This window comes from Artemia sp. Qi Xiang Cuo, chromosome 7, assembly GCF_049724085.1.
Source record: "Artemia sp. Qi Xiang Cuo chromosome 7, ASM4972408v1, whole genome shotgun sequence".
Classification (NCBI taxonomy): Eukaryota; Metazoa; Arthropoda; class Branchiopoda; order Anostraca; family Artemiidae; genus Artemia; species Artemia sp. Qi Xiang Cuo.
The window spans coordinates 61,183,419-61,202,756 of NC_142800.1; the positions used below are offsets into that span (position 1 = coordinate 61,183,419).

The window sequence follows — 19,338 nt, forward strand, 5'->3', positions numbered from 1 at the left end:
ATGTTGACACAATGTATTATATTTTTTTTTCCTTTAGACCAGGCACTTCATATCGAAGTTGTTGTAGAAACTTCGAAAAGGGCTCACTCGAATGGAAATTGGAGTGGCTTTTGCCCTTTCTAATAGTCGAAAGTGATTGGAAGGCAACTAACACCCCTTCCAGGCCCACCATTTCCCCAAACACAACCAAACAAAATTTTGAGATAGCCAGTTTAATCAGCGTAGTCGATTTCCAGATAGAAATTATGTTTTTGAGGAGGGCACTCCCCTACAGCCCTCAGGGCAAGGGCTGTAGGTCATGACCTGGGGGCATACAAGGTTTTTATAGAAAGCGTTGTCGTAGAAACTTCAAAAAAGGCTCAGTCGATTGGAAATTCAAAGGGCTAGTGCCCTTTTCAATATTTGAAAGTGATTGGAGGGCAACTAACCCCCCTCTCACACCCATTTTTTTCCCAAACACATCCAATGAAAACTTTGATATAGCCATTTTGTTCAACGTTCTTGAAACTTCTGGAAATTAGGTCTTTGAGGCTGACAACCACCCCATACAGCCCTCAGGGGAAGTGTTGTGAGCTATATCTTGGGGGCATATAAGGTTTTTATAGAAAGCATTGTCGTAAAAACTTCAAATACGGCTAATTCGATTGAAAGTCGAAAGGTCTAATGCCCCTTTTAATGGTTAAAATGGATTAGAGGGCCACTAACACCCCTTCCACGCCCACCATTTATCCAAACACATCCACTAAAAATTTTGAGATAGCCATTTTGTTCAAAGTAGTTGAAAGGTCCGGAAACTGTATCTTTGAGGATGAAAATCCCCCGACAGCCCTCTGGGTAAGGGTTGTAAATTATACCCTGGGGGCATATAAGGTTTTTATTGAAAACCTTGTCGTAGAAACTTGAAAAAGGGCTCATTCGATTGGAAATTCAAAGGTCCAGTGCCCTTTTTAATAGTCGAAAGTGATTTGAGGGCAACTGATACCTCTCTCACGCCCATCTTTTCCCCAAACACATCCAATCAAAATTTTTAGATAGCCATTTTGTTCAACGTAGTTAAAAGTTTTAGAAATTAGGTCTTTGAGGATGATAACCCCCTCAGAGCCCTAGGGACAAGGATTGTAAGTTATGCCCTGGGGGAATATAAGGTTTTTTATAGATAGTGATGTTGTAGAAAATTTAAAAAGGGCTCATTCGATTGGAAATTAGAAGGGCTTGAGCGATTTTTAGTAGCCGAAAACGATTATAGGATAACTAACACCCCTTTCACACTTAGTATCTTCCCACACACATACGATCAAAACTGTCAGATAGCCATTTTGTTTGGCGCTGCTAAATACGCTAGAAAGTACGTTTTTGAGCATGACACTCCCCCACAGCCCTCAGGGCGATGGTTACTAGTTATACCTGGGGGGTATAAAAGTTTTTTTTTATAGAAAGCGTTGTCATAGAAACATCATAAAGGGCTTTTTCGATTGGAAATTGAAACGGCTAGTGCCCTTTTTAATAGTCAAAAATGATTGGAGGGCAAGTAACCCCCTCTCACGCCCATCATTTCCCCAAACACATCCAATAAAAATTTTGAGATAACCATTTTTTTTCAACGTAGTTGAAAGGTCCGGAAATTATGTCTTTGAGGATGACATCCCCCCCACAGCCCTCAGGGCAAGGGTTGTAAGTTATGCCCTGGGCGCATATAAGGTTTTTATAGAAAGCGTTGTCGTAGAAACTTCAAAAAGAGCTCATTCGATTGGAAACTGAAAGGGGTAGTGCCTTTTTTCATAGTCGGAAGTGATTGGGAGGCCAACTAACCCCCTCTCTCATGCCCATCGTATTCGCCGAAGTATCCAATCAAAATTTTCCGATAGCAATTTTCTTCAACGTAGTTGAAACATGTGGAAATTATAGGTGTAATTATGACAACGCCCGTCCAGTTCTTGGGACACAGGATAGAAGTTATAAACTTGGGCCATATAAGCTTTTCATTGAAAGCGTTGTCGTAGAAACTTCAAAAGGGCTCATTCGATTTGAAACTGAAAGGGGTAGTGCCTTTTTTAATAGTTGAAAGTTAATGGAGAGCAACTAACGCCCCTCCCACGCTTACCATTTTACCAAACACATCCAATCAAAATTTTGAGATAGCCGATTGGTTTAACGTAGTTGAAAGTTCTGCAAATTAGGTCTTTGAGGATGACAACTACACCCCGGCGCCGCGACGGCGGATCAACCGAACGCCGCGGACGAGAGGCCCGGTCGACCACCACCGAAGTGTCGCTACGCCGCCGGCAGAGGCGGCGGCACTCGGCGGACTTTAAATCAATTTTGCGGCAATTCTTTACTGCGTCAACCGCAAAGTCGGAGCTTTTCTTACTCGGGTGGTTTAGTATTTCGATTTCCCTGATTAGAAATCAAGCAGGGCTTGCACTATCCCCGAATTTTCGGGAATTTCCCCGAAAATCTACGTGTCACCCCGAAAAACAATTTGGTTCCCCAAATCCCCGAAAATCACGCAATCACGGTGTCGCCCCTAGAGATTTATCACCAGTGACGCTCACTGCCAAATATTACTTTGCATACCATAATTCTTCACTACTCTCTTGTTCGTTAATTTTTGTCTCTTTTGTTACTTTGCATAAAAACCAGACAGATGCAATTGCAAATATTGCAATATACACAGTTCTTAATATGTTGACAAAAAAAAGTATCGTCTTTATAAAATGAGTTTAAATCATTTCGAATGCATCTTCCCAATCGCTATTTCTTACAACATTCGTAGTCAAGAATTTTATTTTCAAGTTGAATAGAATTATAGAACGTATTCACTACTATACAGCTTCAGCCTTCAGTTTGATTTTGAAATTGATAGCCGACAGATTGTTTCTACAGCTGAATTGTAAGTTTGCAGCATTTTTTTTTTCTTTTGCTGTTGTTAGATAAGATTTTCTTTATGTTTAATACTCAATTGTTGAACGCCTGATAAATTAAAGAAAATACAATCTTCTTTCTGAAATTTTTTTACCCCCCCCCCTCCAAAAAAAACCTTCCACTGAGACAAAATTTAGCAATAGACTAAGCTATGTACAAGGTTGGGGAATTAGAGATTGAAACGGAAGTTACCCCAAAAATATGATTCATAAAAATTTTTAAGTTATTGCCTATAGGGGGGGATAGGGGGCTATCATTTTTCAATGATAATACCTCGTTTTTTTTTTATTGAAAGCAGGGATGCCGAAAAGATAATTATTTTTTTTAATGACATCAAATTCCCTGGGAAACCATAGAAATATTTTGATAGACCCAGGGCCCCTCATTGGGACTTTCTCGTTGTCTTGGGTATTTTGCGATTCCTCATAGGCTACTGGCCTAATTTGCCTTTTGTGTATGCTCCCTTTTAATTAGATTCCTTGGATCTTATTGAATTCCACAGCGAATCTATGACTCTGTTTTCCAATAATTTGAGGTATATCTGAATAATTTTTGACAGTTTCGTTGTTGTCTTTGCACCCCTTTACTCATACCCTCAATTTTTTCTTCAAGGAACACTGAGCTGTTTAACGTTATTTTGCGTGTTTGTTTGAACCATATAGTGACCTAGTTAATTATTAAGTAAATTATTTTTTTTAATGTAAAGCTGAGACGGTATCACATCAAGGTGGTATCCAGAGGGGGTGGGGTAGGGAGCTATCATATTTAAATGATAGTACCTCGAATTTTTTTTTTTTTTTTTTGAAAGCAGGGATGCCAATAAGTTAATTTTTTTTATTTAAAGCCGAGACGATAACCTATCAATATGGTATCCAGAGGGGGGGGGGCGGCATAGGGGGTTATTATATTTAAGTGATAGCGCCTTGATTCTTTTATTGAAAGCAGGGATGCTAAAAAGTTGAAAAGTTTACAAAAATTAACAAGATTTTCGTGAGTTATACTTGATATAGCACTTGTATAGTTTTATCATCCAAAAGGAAAGGGACACATGCGTCCAACCCGTTTTTTTCTTATTTATGAAACGAGTTTACTTTGAAAACATTCATTCATAAGTACCAGGCAGATTCACACTAAAACGAATTGGTGTGACGAAAGCGATATCGACATCCCCACCTAACGTTGCGCTCGAGTGACAATGGCGCCCTTGGCCCAGTGCCCAAGTTACATTAAAAGGCCAGGTCATAATAAAAGCTTTCAAACTTTGGGAGGTTCAAGGAGGTCTTTGACAGTCTTATGACTTCAGGGTACTAGATGTTGCAACATTCTTAAGCATCTACAGTGGTTTAAAAAAATCGATCACCCCACAAATGATGACCAAAAATATGCACAAATATAACAAATGTAACATTTGAAATATTATAACACTTTTTTCAAAGCTTTGAAGAAAAGCAGAAAAGGCTAAATATCCCTAACTATGCTTGAAAGCTATTTTAAAAAGAAACTCTTTGGAGATTCCCATGGATATGAGCAAAGCAGAAGCTTTGAGCCTGGATGGGGATCAAAGAGGAGTCTTTGAGTATTTTGACCACAGGTGACTTATTGTTGCAATTTTCTTAAATTTGGTAATTTTCGTGAGCATTTGGAAATCAAAGCTTAAACTCAATAACTGATACTAAGTCTCCTAACATTTTGCTTGGGTTAAAAGTGATGAACTAGGAAGAAAATCTCAACATCTTCCTGGAGCTATTTCAGTCTGCATATTATTTCATTTGATTGTATTTAAAACAGATGAGCTTTTCATTTTTTACCTAAGAAAATAGCTGGCACTTCATTTTTCTTCATACCGAATAAACCATTAAGTGTTTTTTGTTTCATTGTAATTGAAGTGTTCTCATGTGAAGCATTCATCATGTACTTCTCAATTTGATAAATTTACTCCTTTTAGATGCAGTTTATAATTTGGCTGATATTAGGCATTTATGAGTTTATAATTTGGAATGAATCCCCAAAAGAAAAAATGAATAATATCCAAAAGAGCAGCCAAAAGCAATAGAAAAAAGCAGCAGTTCAGCCTTAGCCTACATGACATATATTCTATAAAGAAGCAAAAAAAAAAACTTTAAAATGTGTTTTTTTTAAATTGTTATGAAAAACCAGTTTTTAATACAAGGAAGGCTTTTTAGGAATCCAAAAGAACAAAAAAAAACAATCAATATCAAAGTTGCCCATTTCAACTGTTTTAAAGGTGACAAAACAGGCAAAGGGCAAAAGGGAAAGGGCACTGTGAAAAAAATTAATCTTCAAGTTCAAACTTATATTCAAAGTTTTTACCCAGATAGCAGACGAATTTTGTGATACGGTATTTGAAGTTTTGTATGCAGTAATGCTCGATGAAAAAAAAAACTACTAATTTTGATAATTATTTACGTTAAGAATACATAGCTAATAGATACTTTAGCTATTATACAAGGGTTTTGAAACGCCACGGAAATTTCGTTTCTACCATATTTCTACTTTTCTTGATGAATAACGAAGAAGACCAGTTTCCAGCCAGCGACTTGTGAATTTTTGAACTCATGAATAGACTCGAATCTGTTGTAAATTGAAGCTGTGATTTGAGAAAGACTGATGAAAACATTAATGTTTGCGGTGAACAAAATTTGCACTTTACTGAAAAAATATAAATTTTTTTACTTTTATATCCTTAATAAATCAAATAATATTAACATTCTGATTACTAAATATCAGTATATCTATATCAAACTGACAATGCACATTCATTTGTATTTTTTCAATAAAGTGCAAATTTTGTTCTGGCCTTGAGAAGGCATAGGGGTTTTGCGCCCAACTTGTGTTAATTTCTGCTCGTTTTGAGTTTGACTCGGTTATTTATTGTAATTTCTGTTCGTTTTGGGTTTCATTTATTTATCGATGCTGATTTGTGGTAGTTTCACGCTTGGTAGATTATTTGATTTTTGCTCATTTTTTGTTAGTTGAGTTCTTTACTTTTCTTTGAAAAACTTATTTTGTGGGAAAAGTTTTTTTAATTAATTTCTGTTCGTTTTATATTGAAATGGTCTTTTCAGGGCTAAAGAAAATAATACTTTAAATCTTTTCGGTTTTTAAGACTTTATAGTTTGTCCTGCTATTTGTATGCTGGAGAAAAATTTTCAGCAATTTTTAACAACATACACCCTTTTAAAAATCTGGACACAAATAATACTGTTTAATTTAGTTTCATACCTCCTCTAGTTGACCTGACATGGAAAACTTGATACCATTTGCAAAAAAAATATGTTTACTTTCTTTGATAGCTTGGATACACTTACACTATTTTGATTTGGTTAAATTTTAAGAGCAGAAGTAGCCCCGAAAGTTTGAACATAATACCCTCAGTCGTTCTTGGGATACTGCTGAGATGCCTTATTGGGAATTAGCATTATCACAATTCATTCTAACCTAATCTTAGGGGGGCATTTAGTTTTTAAATATAATGGGTAAATGGGAGGGTGGGCGTGGGAGGGTGGGAGTGGAAGGGGGATTAGTTGCCCTCCAATCACTTTCGACTATTAAAAAGGGCATCAGCCATTTCTATTTTCAATCGAATGAGCCGCTTTCGAAGTTCCCACGACGACTCCTTCGATACGAAGTGCCCTGGTCTAAGCAACAACAACAAGAAAAATATCACTAATCACTTTCGACTATTAAAAAGGGTACTAGCCCTTTGAATTTCAAATAGAATGAGCCCTTTTTCAAGTTTCTACGACAAAGATTTCAATAAAAACCTTATATGCCCCCAGGGCATAACTTATAACCCTTGCCCTGAGGGTCGTGGGGGAGTGATCTCCTCAAAAACATACTTTCTATCTGGAAATCAACTACGGTGAACAAAATAACTATCTCAAAATTTTTATTGGATGTGTTTGGGAGAATGATGGGCGTGGGGGACTAGTTGCCCTCCAATCACTTTCGACTATTAAAAAGGGCACTAACCCTTTGAATTTCCAATCGAATGAGCTTTTTTGGAAGTTTCTACGACAACGCCTTTTATAAAAATCTAATATGCCCCCAGGGCATAAGTTACAACCCGTGGCCTGAGGGCTGTGGGGGAGTATTCTCCTCAAAAATATATTATCTATTTGGAAATCAACCACGCTCATCGAAATGGCTATCTCAAAATTTTGATTGGATGTGTTTGCGGGAATGATGGGTGTGGGGGGGGGGGCTAGTTGCCCTCCAATCGCTTTAAACTATTAAAAAGGGAACTATCCCTTTGAATTTCCAATCGAATGAGAATTTTTTGAAGTTTCTACGACAACGGCTTCTATAAAAACCTTATATGCCCCCAGGGTATAACTTAAAACCCTTGCCCCGAGGGTTGTGGGGGAGTGATCTCCTCAAAAACATATTTTCTATCAGGAACTCAACTACGCTGAACAAAATGGCTATCTCAAAATTTTTATTGGATGTGTTTGGGGGAATGATGGGCGTGCAGGGCTTGTTGCCCTCCAATCACTTTCGACTATTAAAAAGGGCACTAGCCCTTTGAATTTCCAATCGAATGAGCTCTTGTTGTTCTACGAAAACGCCTTCTATAAAAATATTATATGCCCCCAGGGCATAACTTAAAACCCTTGCCCTGAGGGCTGTTGGGGAGTATCCTCCTCAAAAACATATTTTCTATCTGTAAATCAACAACGCTGAACAAAATGGCTCTCCCAAAATTTTTATTGGAGGTGTTTGGGGGAATGATGGGCGTGGGGGGGGGGTGAGTTGCCCTCCAATCATTTTCGACTATTGAAAAGGGCACTATCTTTTTGAATCTCCAATCGAATGAGCCTTTTTGAAGTTTCTACGACAACGGCTTCTATAAAAACCTTATATGCCAGTAGTAAGTACATATGGAATTTGCTTGGTGCCATAGCAATTTCTATACTATTTGCCGGGACGTATACACCTTTTCAAAGAGAGTGAGTATCCTCTCACATGGCCTTATACTTTGCTTGCTGCCCTAGGAATCTCTATGTTATATGCGTACGCCTCTACGCCTTTTCAAAGAGATTCAGAACTCCCTCACATGGCCTTATACGTTTCTTTCAACCCTAGTAATCTCTAAATTATTTGCGTACGTCTCTACACCTTTTCAAAGAGATTCAGAGCTCCCTCACATGGCCTTATACTTTTCTTGCTGCCCTAAGAATTTCTATGTTATTCTGATGCCCCTCTACACCTTTTCAAAGACAGTGAGTATAACTTGATTGGTAATAGAGATTTGAATCAAAGGAATAGTTTCCTTTACAATTCATATTAGTAAGAGAATTTAATTCAAAGAGAATAATTTATTTGAGAGCATGTTATTAGAGAAAAATGATTAACGTATTTACTTCATTGGAGATTAATCATGGAGATGACAACAGTAGCGACGATATACGAGTACCCAATATGGCTGTGGTAATAACAACTGGCTGTAAACTATGCCTTGAATGGGAGACTAAGCGTGCTAGATGAGCGTTATCAACAAGCAAATTTAAGCATGAGGAGCAACTATGTTTTGCTGAAAAAGTGAATATTCCCCATATAAATAAACTTCGGGCAGCATTAGATGTCCTATCGAAATATATTGAAGAGAACAAAATGTATCAGTGAATATTATTTTTAAAATTAAGCTCAATAAAATTGTTTCTAAATCAAAGGTATTTTTATTTCTATAGTAGACTAGCGTATATTTTTTTAGAGTAGAAAACATTCTGGTTAGTCTAAAGTTGGCTGTGAGAGTGTTAGGACTAAAAAACAAAATGGATAGATTTGAGAAAGAGCGAATCATGAGGAATCTAGTCCTTATGGAAAAACGTTTGACTCTAGATGATGATTTTCTAGAGTTGTCTATTCAAAGGAAGATATTTTCTCGGGGAATGCTTGTCGACATAATGAAAACTGATTCTCCATCATCAGACTATTGTATGAAGCTTTTACGTCGTGGCTTGATTGCATTTACACAATTCATTGATATATTGATCACGAGACGGCAAAACTATGTTGTGGATATGCTTTTGAACATTAGTTTCGAAATTTAAGACTTTTTCACGAGAAAGATGGTGCTCAAGGATTATCTACTCCTCTCTCTCTCTCTCAGACAATTTTTTGTTGTTGCAAGCTCAGTTTCATTGTGGCAGTCAGAGTGTCAACACATGAAAAAATGTCCCATACATGTCCCCTATGTACGTAGTCATAATGCGAGAATTGCATAATGATTGATGAGTATGATGAAAAGTGTAGATTACGCTACCCATGTAAATTGCATATAGGATGTGCTGTAAAAATTAAAGATTTTATTCCCTGTTTTGAAGAGGTGTGTGAATCTCATCTTAAAGGCCACCTGTGCTCCAATTGTCACTATGTTAAATATAAGCAGTGGGAGAATACATATCCCGGTATGATTGGAAAGAATCCTAACCGTGATTTTAGCTTATTGCTACGAGATTGGTATCGTCGTGGTTCTAGATTGTTCTGGGAGGAGGAATCGGGTCAGCGATTTAACTGTTGGAACAATAAAAGAATATGGTTTCTACGTCATCGTTGTGAAGACAATGGGCGTTATGATTATAAACCCACTGATTTTTATTTGGCTCTAACGGAATGTGATTCGCCACTTGAGGACACTGTTTGTGAAATTGCTTCAAATAAGCAAATTGAAACATGTGAATTCTATAGAACGAATGATAATAGTATCATTGACTATACAGAGATATGACAAGAGTGAAGTCACACTCTACTGTAGAAAATGTGACCCTGACATTGTAGTACATCAGGATCAGTACACTGTGAATTCAGATAATCTACCTGCACTAGTTGTTGTCGACAAATATCTAGTAGAAGATGAAATCTAAAGAGTAGAAAAGTCATTTTATCATGTATACATTTTTAGAACATTTTATTCGTAGGGCACTAAAATCAATATTAAATACGCTTGTAAGTATATTTTCCACTAGAAAGTCGTTCAATCGAGGTAAGTCAACGTAGATGTTCATAAACTGCTGGTAGGTATAGCCACGACATCTGAAAATTAAAAAGAGTAGTGCATGAAAGTCATATGTCTTAGTTGTTAAATCCTATACTCTTCGTTGATTTTGAATGATGGTTTTCCCACTGCTTTCAATAAAGTTGCTGTTGTATGGAGCGTAGAATTTATACGATAGGCCAAGATGATCAAAATATTCAATATTCTTCGCTGTTTGAAAGATGCATAGCCAATGGCCGGTCTTCAAAGTCGATGGACTGGTATTAACAATGATTAGGGTATTGTTAACACTTGGAATTTTTGCAATGTAGTCCGAAGGTATGCAATAGGACTTGTACTGGGACATGTATGGATCCATACTAAATACATCGATTATTTGGTTTGTGTTCATGGTGCTAGGTCTAGTAGAACACTGCCGTCCGCTGTGATTTTCCAATAGGTTTCAAATTGACTCAGTGATATTAGCGTGATACTCTCAGTCAGAGCATCAGCAAATGTACACTCTAAACGTACATTCCCTGTTCGTACTATGCTCATAGCTTTAGTACCTGACAAGTCCAAAACAATTACCCCAAGATTTTTTGAAAACATTTAATGGGTTATTCCATTTTCAAATAGTTGAGAGTCATGATCTAGGGATTGCATGGTCAACTCGTACAGAGTTCTATAGAATTTTTTGTCAAATGATAGAGTGTACAGTGGAATACCATTCGCTTTTCACAGAAGGCTAGATAGACCGAAAAAATTAAAATCATGAGGGTATTCAGTCCAGGATCCAAAGGTACTGCAACTTTTCAGAAAGGCCAAAGCCAATTTTGATGAAATTTCTTCATTGGTAAATGACGAATCAGTATAGCTACGAGAACTAGTGGCAATGTGACGTTGATTGGTGATCGTATGGGGGACAAGAAGTTTAATGTTGTTACCATTGGCTCTTAGCTTTTTCACTGCCAATGCAAAAGAGCTCATAACCTGTTTTTTTCGGACGTGGAGAATTGCCGATGTGATAATGACATTTGCATCGGGTGCTGCAGGAAGGGTTTTTCTCAAAATGAAATTCGATGGGGCCATCTGTAACTTTATGTAAGTCTTGACATCGGAGGGTAGCCATTGGGATATATTGAATATCTAATTATTTAATTTTCCAACCAGATGATACTCCTGGGTCACTGCAGTAGTCAACTCACAGTCAGTATCAACACCTGATCGATAATCATAGCCCAATGATTGTCCTCTCAACTCTTTGTATGCCTTTGGTGTCATCATCATAAATTGTATATAGTTTGCATAATTTGATAAATTATTGCTAGTGCTCACCAATGTTCCATTAATAAATACATTAATTTGTTTGAATAGGTTGTGTAGAATACAGTTTTCGTAGGAGAGACCATCGCCAGCATTTGGAGTTTTATTATCTGACTTTTTCTTCACCGTAACAATTAAATCAATAAATGTTGATGACAAATCAACGAAATAATCTTCATTGGAAAATATTTGAAAGTTTATATTTTCCGAGAGGGGGGTTGTTGGGGGTGAAATTGTTCATGGTAGCCATACTTGACACTGACATCAACATTTTCAGCATTGAACAGATTCAATGAGGAACTGATTGATGGATATGATTCCTTGTGGGGGAGATAAGTCATCTTAAGAGAAGAAATACTTCCTTGATCCAACAGTATTTTTCTTTTTCTTCTTCTGCTTAGTGGTCTTTCTTGTTTTATTTCTCAAAGTCCTTCTTGATTTTCTTCGTTTCCCGCCCGGTTGGAGACTGATGAGTGAATGACGCGCACGCATCCTTTTCAATCCCTCCCCATTTTGTCGAGATTTTAGTTGCTCACCAACGGCTCTTGCTGAAGATCTAATATTTTCATTAACACTTTCCTTGAAATTCTTGCCCGACCCCCAGTCCTGTAGTGTGGAGGCAGCAAAATTTGATGCAGCAGGTACAAGATATTTTCTGGCAAGGGGTAGTGCAGAACGAAATAGCCCAGCAAACCAGCTAACAAGACCATAGCCAGATTTTGTAGTACGACCCTTGTAGTAGTCCAATCCATTGCCTATTTGACGTGGACTCAAAGCACCAACATAACAATCGATATCGGGACAGACAAATGGAATTCTTCTATTGTTCATTCTAGGTGATTGTGCTGTCGCTGACAATGGGTCGAAAATGACATGTAATCACCGCTAATCCTTTTGTTATTGCTAGAGGATCACCCAATTCACTTCTTAGTGTTAACTGACAGAGTTCCAACTACGAAGTGTTTACAGGAAAATACTGAAGATGCTTTATATGATAGTGATGAACAAGTTCATGAGTTGTTTTTCGTTCAAGAACACGTAGGAGGGGGACATTTGAATTACCGACTCTCGACGTTTCCACAAAGGATGCATAGAGAAAGGATGCATAGGCGAAACCAGATGGAAAATAAGCAAAAATAACTTGATCCATCCCGTAAACGGCACCAGCATTTTTCCCATTGATCGTATTCTGTTTAAAGCCAAGAACGTCTCTCAGATTATCACTGAGAATAATTATTTCAGTGTCAACAGGTAAGGTAATTTACATCATACCAAGTTCCAGTGAATAATTAAAATGGAATGTACCATTCCTACGATGTGAGATTTTTCGATTGACTGTGAGACACAAATCTCCCATATTATCATATTCAATATATTTCAATTTGGCATGTGGATATTCGCTAGATTTGAGTGCTTCAACCCATTCATAGTCGGCAAAGAGTGTCCAATCGAATGGTATAACATTCATATCATACACATGATCCTTTCTGAGGATGTCATAGGTATTTTTGAGAATACAGTCGACAAGAGCCACTTCATACGCACCGTCAAATTTGATGGCGGGGGAGAGTTTTGTCCAAAAATCACTTGTCGTATTCAAGTCGTTGTAGAGAGGGTCTGAAACGTTGGACATGAAAGTTACAAAGAAATCATTGGACATTGTCAAAATCTTCAACACCGATCCAAGAATCAAAATCAGAATTTTATCCTAGCCACCGAACAAGTAACTGTTTCTTACCCCTGCGAGTACGTGTCTTTAATATCTTTTCAATTTGATAGATTTCGCTATTATTTTTAACTTTTTGTAGTTCATAGTCATAAAGATCGCCGAGAATCTCTTCATCTTTGGTATCAAGCAGGCGATAAGTTATGGGTTTAGTTTATAGGATTTTTACCACTTTAAACACTTCAGTGGACCAGAAGTAATTCCCCTTTTCAAAAACATTAGTTGTCCTATTAATTCGAACAGTATCACCAAAATTGAATTTAGTTTTCTTCTTGTCAATCGCTTCATTGGAATATTTTTTAAGAAAAGTATAAATTGTGTCAAGATCACAATGACGAACTTTCGTTGGTGTAGAGTTGGACAATTATCGATGAGGTTGTTGGTTATAAATCTACATAATTTTATTTAAATCATGAATAAAAGCCGATTCATTTTTCAATGTATAATATCTTGAAATTAAAAGTCGAATAGTTCTTATCAATCGATCGGCTAATGCAGCCTTTATAGGACTATGACTATGATAAAGCAGTGTACTATATTTCACTAGTACTTTTGCAACATGGGGATTAACAAATTCATTACCGCGATCCGTTTGAATTTTTTCATATGAATCCTGTTCGAGAATACTTTCAATGGCCTGAGCAACTTCAACGCCTCTCTTTGATCGCAATGGAATTGCAAATGCATAACGACTAAAAACACTGATTGCAAGTAGAATTTACTTGTACGGTGTATTGTGACGTCGGTGAATCTCAACTAGAGTCATAAGATGTTCTCACATTGTATGCAATTGGTCAAAGGATTTACTTTTTCGATATTGATTAACACAAAGTCTCAGATTTCTGCACAGAGTGTAACTTGATTTATTTTTTGGATAGTCTTGTATACTTTTAGTGTGAACACCCGTGACTTTGGAAAGAGTGGTGGGGGAACTTAAACTCCCCGCCTCACGAATATTTTCATAAACACCTTTCAGAACTTCAACCATTTTGAACGTAAACACGTTGTGTAACGTCTGCTACCCTTTTGTATACTGGATGGTGATGGTAACATGAAACGTTTTCGCTTTTTCCTCGCTGCCATTGTCAAATTTTTTCCACTAGGTTGCTAGTATTTTCCAAGATTGATTCAGAATCTTCCTCCTCTTCTTCTTCTTCATGTTCATATTTTAATGATGTCGATGTTGATGATGATATTGATGCGCGTTCATTTAATTTTTTTAGAATTTGTCTATTGCTAATAAGACTTTTGCGGAAGTTTAATGTATTTAGAAAGTTGTATAGATGAGCGTCAAATGATAATAGTCCTTTACGATTTGTAACCATATCATAGATTAAATCAAGTAGATTATAGCTCTTGCCCTGAATTATAATCCCTTTCCCATTGCTCTCAACTTGAATATGATCTTAACCACTTTCCATGAGATAGGTTAGGAGTCGTGTTAATTTTTCAACCAATGTTTGGGGCCAATTATTTACAAATTTAAAAAAAAATGAATACAGATACTCCTTCTTTAATTGTGTTCCAGCAGCAGTAGACTCTTGAGAAGATGATTCTTTTTTGTGATCAATACCAACAGCAGCAGCAGTGGGCTTCGACCGATAGGACTTGTGTTTGTCCACTCGGCGAAGTGTATCTTGACGTAAAAGCAGTTTTTCATCATCCTCAATATTTTCATTGTCAAGGAATTTACTCAGATTGTTCTCAAAGTTTTCCACGGGTGAGAGAGCGAGTTCAATTGGAATCAATTTATAGGGTTTTGGCATTCTCTAATGAAAACTGTTTACATGTCCTGCGACTATTGGCAGTAAAAGTGTGAAAAAGCTGCCGCCTGCCTGAAGAAGTCGTTTCTTTTTAAAATTCTTTCCTTTCTTTTCAGAGGCCAATGTACGTACAATGGAACGATGTTCCATTGTACGCCTGTTGCTTAAATACTTCTGGCAGTTGAACATTACCCTCGGTCAAATTTAAACAAAGTTCAGATATTAGATTAATGAAATCATTGTCAATACCATGTTTGAGTATTGCTTTCCTAAGCGGAGGCTTTGAAGTGCTTAGAACTGAAAACAAATGCGATTTTTCATGTAGTCTCTTCAGTGTTATGATAGCTAGTACTAGGTCTTTTTAGTGTTCACGAGGAGATATAGTGTAATGTCATTGTCGAAAACATCTGTGGCTACACGCAGATCTTCCGATTTATTTTGATTCAGATCCAATAGGATATAACCGTTGGGTTTATTAGTTTCCTTATTGTATGCTGAGAGCAAAAATTTAGGGACACCAGGATAGATTCGTTTATTGAAGGTCATTAGCGAGCGAGAATCACGAACAACTCCGTAGATGATATAGTGGGTACAGTTCAATGCAAGTGTGTTCATACATTTGCTCCGATGAAAGAGATTGTGTAGAACCAGTGTAATGGAAATCTGTTCAAGATGAGACTGAACAGGAACAATTGGAGCATGTGCGGGGACCACTGTTAAATAGATTTGTGCCCGATCGTAAATTCTCAGCCAAGAGTTTGGTTCAATTATACTAAAACCACCAAGTCTCTGCATGAATCTCATCTTTACAAAACCCGTGGTGGCAGCAATTGCTTTTATTTTATTGTATGACTTCTGCCAAACACTGCAACAATAGTAGATTTTTTCCGGCTTTTTCACAAACATTTTATGGCAAATTTTAATTATTTTAGTTAAGAGTGTTGTTTTTCTCGACATTGACGGCCCACACAGAAACAATCTGAATGGTTTTTTAAATTGATACATGTTCCCTTCAACAGTTTACTCGGACAACTAACTGTAGACCATAGTTGTCTAATGAATAAATAATTTCCCTATTCCGTTCAAGAATAATAATAAGAATAAGAAGACGAATAAAAGAATCATATTTTCTTTTATTATATGCATAAGAAAGTAATAATACGTTAAAAAAAATACTACATTGAAAAAAAGCACATTAAACATGAAAAAAATACACTTTTTTAAATTTATTTATGATGAAAAAAATAAAACATTTACATAGGCACAGAGAGAGAAAAAACCAGTTAAATAAATACACCTTTTTTTGTTTATTTATAGAAAAAATACAACATTAGAATAAAGCACTTGAAATAATATCACTTTTTTTTCAATGAAACATGTATATTTACAAAAAAAAATCTGCTATAAGTCAAAAAATATAACTTTGATTGTGGCGGTGCGCCCCCCCCCAAAGGTTTTAGAAAAAAATTTACTGGCCTTTATTAAAACCGAGACTTTCCCAATGGATAACACATTCGGCCCGGTCTGAAGTTAAATAGAGTCCAAGGGGGAGGGTAGTCACAACGTCTTGACAAACATAGACCTTTTCAGAGAGGTACTCATGGCAATTTTTTCTACATTTACAGTAAAGTTCCTGTAGTTGAGAGAACAAATTGCCAGCACTGTGTCTCTTGGAATCGTATTTTAAACAATGCGGTTCATGTAAAATTCCATTTCGAAATTCGTCTCTACATAGCGTGTGGGCCATCAGTTGCAACATTACTTGGTTTTCACATCATTTGTTGGTATAAAGTAAACTTTCAGACCTAAAAACACACCACTGGAAATCATGTCGCTTCCCGTTTCTGATTTAAAAAATAAAAGCTGATTTGGCACCCGACGTTTCACTAGCTCTGGGTAAAGACCACTCCAATTGGTGTAGTCCATCCGTGAGCTGATAATTTCACCGTGCGCCAAATCATCAATTAGATTTGGGTTTTTACTTTTAACAGTAGAGAATCTGTGTCCCCGTAGCAGATCTCTACTTGCCCCTTTTCCGGCCATTGTACCCTAGCAACATTGTAGTAGAATTCCAACATGAGCTTTTTAGAGATCTCCAAGATCGCGCTGATTGCAGAAATATTTTTATTTAATACAATACTTCTCTTTTTTCTAATTCAATAGTACCATGTCCGGGCCAATGATTGTGAAGGAAGTGTAATTTGGATCGGCAATAATTTGAGCACATTGTTCGGGATCGGTCACGACGTTACAACGATTCCTATTGCGAACACTCTCGCACATTTTACCAAAAGCCGAATTCAAAATGAGCTTATAAATTTCTTTTTCGGCTTTCGTCTGTGCTTCAGAACGTTTTTTGACAAAAGTGTCAACAAACGTTCTCAGATAGAGTTTTTGACTAAAGTAGAGTGCTCTATGAACCTTTTTGACGTCGAAACCGTTGTCGCACATCCATTTTAAACTTACATGATGTACATTAATGTTTTTTTTCGGCAGAAGGTCAGCAATAAGTTTTTGTTTTGAAGGTGACCAATTCAATCCGTCCACCTCAACTAAATGCCTCTTGCGAGGGCTCAAAGTCCTTAGTCACAGGTCTATTGATGCACGGGAAAACAAAATCCTTTACTGAATCGTGAAGCTCAAATAGTATCTTCCCATCAATTTCAAAAAAAACATCCAACCAGCCCAGTCTCCTCAACCCTGTCGATGTTAGGGAAACGGAGTGCTTGGGGGTCATTGAGCCATTTATAGTCACCGCAAGGTAGCGCATAATGGGACATGGCTAATCGGTAGAGAGACTTTATATCAAGGAAAACTGCATCCGATTTTGTCCCCGTCTTCTCTCCAGTTGGATCGGTTTCGAATATAAAATCTCCGAGAAAAACAAATCCCCCCCTCATGGATCTTTCTATGAACAGGTGCTGATCAGTGTCCGTCATTATCACAATTTTTTCCCCACTAAGTTTTAGGATGAGGTCCATCACCAGATGAGGAGATGAAAAATAATAGCCCAAAGCAAGATAAAATTCCTTATAGATTGTTTGAGTATGTTTATACATAATTTCTAACAGAGTTAAAACGTCACTCGAAAAATACAGATTGCAGTTGTCAAGGCTATTTTACATGCTCCCTCTGCCCACACTTTTTTAGCAAAACTGTATTCATCGGGGGTGCACCTACGATCCTGTAGACTGTCGTAAAACGATTCAATCGATGGAATAGTTTCCTCGGCGAATCTCGACATGGAACAATAATAATCACAAGGATATATGCCCTTGACCGTCAACAAATCATATAAATCATTTGGAAATTGTTGCTTGAGAAGGGAGAAAGCGTTGCAGCCGTCATCGTTTTTCTGTACTTGAATTAATTCGCTCAATGATTTGGGAAAAAACTGTAGGAATCTAAAAAGCGAATTTTATTCGTGTACTCAACGTCGGCTTCAACAAATTTCCACTTAAATTCCAAAACAAGCAACTTTTCCGATGATTTAGGTATGATTTTGTAGGAAAAGCTGTCTATCACCCATGTATCATCCACTGTTCCATTTCTTTGAAGATGTGCCAATGCTGGTAGCACATACTTCAGATCGTAGTTAGAGTTATGTATAAAAACCGGAAGAAAGAGTTGCTGTTTAATTTTTAAATTACATGAATTGTGAGCCCAACCCCGAAAGTTACTTTTTCCCATTGAATTGGGGTCAATAAGGTGATTATGATCCTGGACCGCGTCTTTTGGGGCAAGAACACCCCTAAAAACCCAAAAAATCATTCACTTTTCTAGTGCCAGTTTCCCTTTATCTGATAAATTCATTGGGTAGTTGGTATGACGCAATCATAAAATGGCGGTATGTGCCGTTTTTGTTAAATATACCAATCACTTCTCTATGCTACCATCCACATCCATAGCCAAAAAAACTCTTTCAACTGCATTTTATTGTTGGAATCGCGACGGGCATGCGCATAGGAACACACAACCAGTTTGTGTTCCTTGACTATATTTGGCCTTAATGGGTCTGATACCTCCACCGGTCTTGATTCACAATCTAACGATATTTTATCAACCTGTAGAAGGGAAGTTTGTAAGTTTTTAAATTGTAAAGTATCTTTGCCTTCTGTCGGCATTTCAATTCTTTGATTGCCATGAATTTTAAAATATCTCATATGATCCGTGAATGTTCGCTCAGATCTAAATGAGGAAAGGCACATGAGGCAATAGAGACATTCTCCTTTCTTCGTGCCTTGGGACAGGAGTCGACTTATTGCTGTAACGGGGAAAAAATGACCATAGGAATTAACATCTTTGTGAGGCTTGTAAATAACCCAAACCCAATTTTTAACATGATCTACCATCGGTGTCCTAACTGAATACAAAACCCCTTTTTTATTTGGTTTCTTTCCCCCATTTATAAATTCCGTGTCATACTGGAGAACAACCACCCCCAACCCAAGATTTTCATTTGCTTTTTTAAATATGCTTATCTCTTTCAAGGACATCGGATACTTCCCCTCTAGACATTCAAAATTTACCTTAGGGATATTTTCTCCGCCCTTACGTGCAAGTCCGTCGAGATTTTTCATTGACGACTCATTTTTTAGTGTTTT

The 19,338-nt window shown here is 37.1% G+C and overlaps 1 protein-coding gene across 2 annotated transcripts in view; it reads right to left on the minus strand.

Annotated features, from left to right (window-relative positions):
- LOC148950527 (ras GTPase-activating-like protein IQGAP3) overlaps nt 1–19,338 on the minus strand; it is a 171,841-nt gene that overhangs the window by 93,954 nt on the left and 58,549 nt on the right. The gene's annotated exons all lie outside the window — the stretch shown is intronic.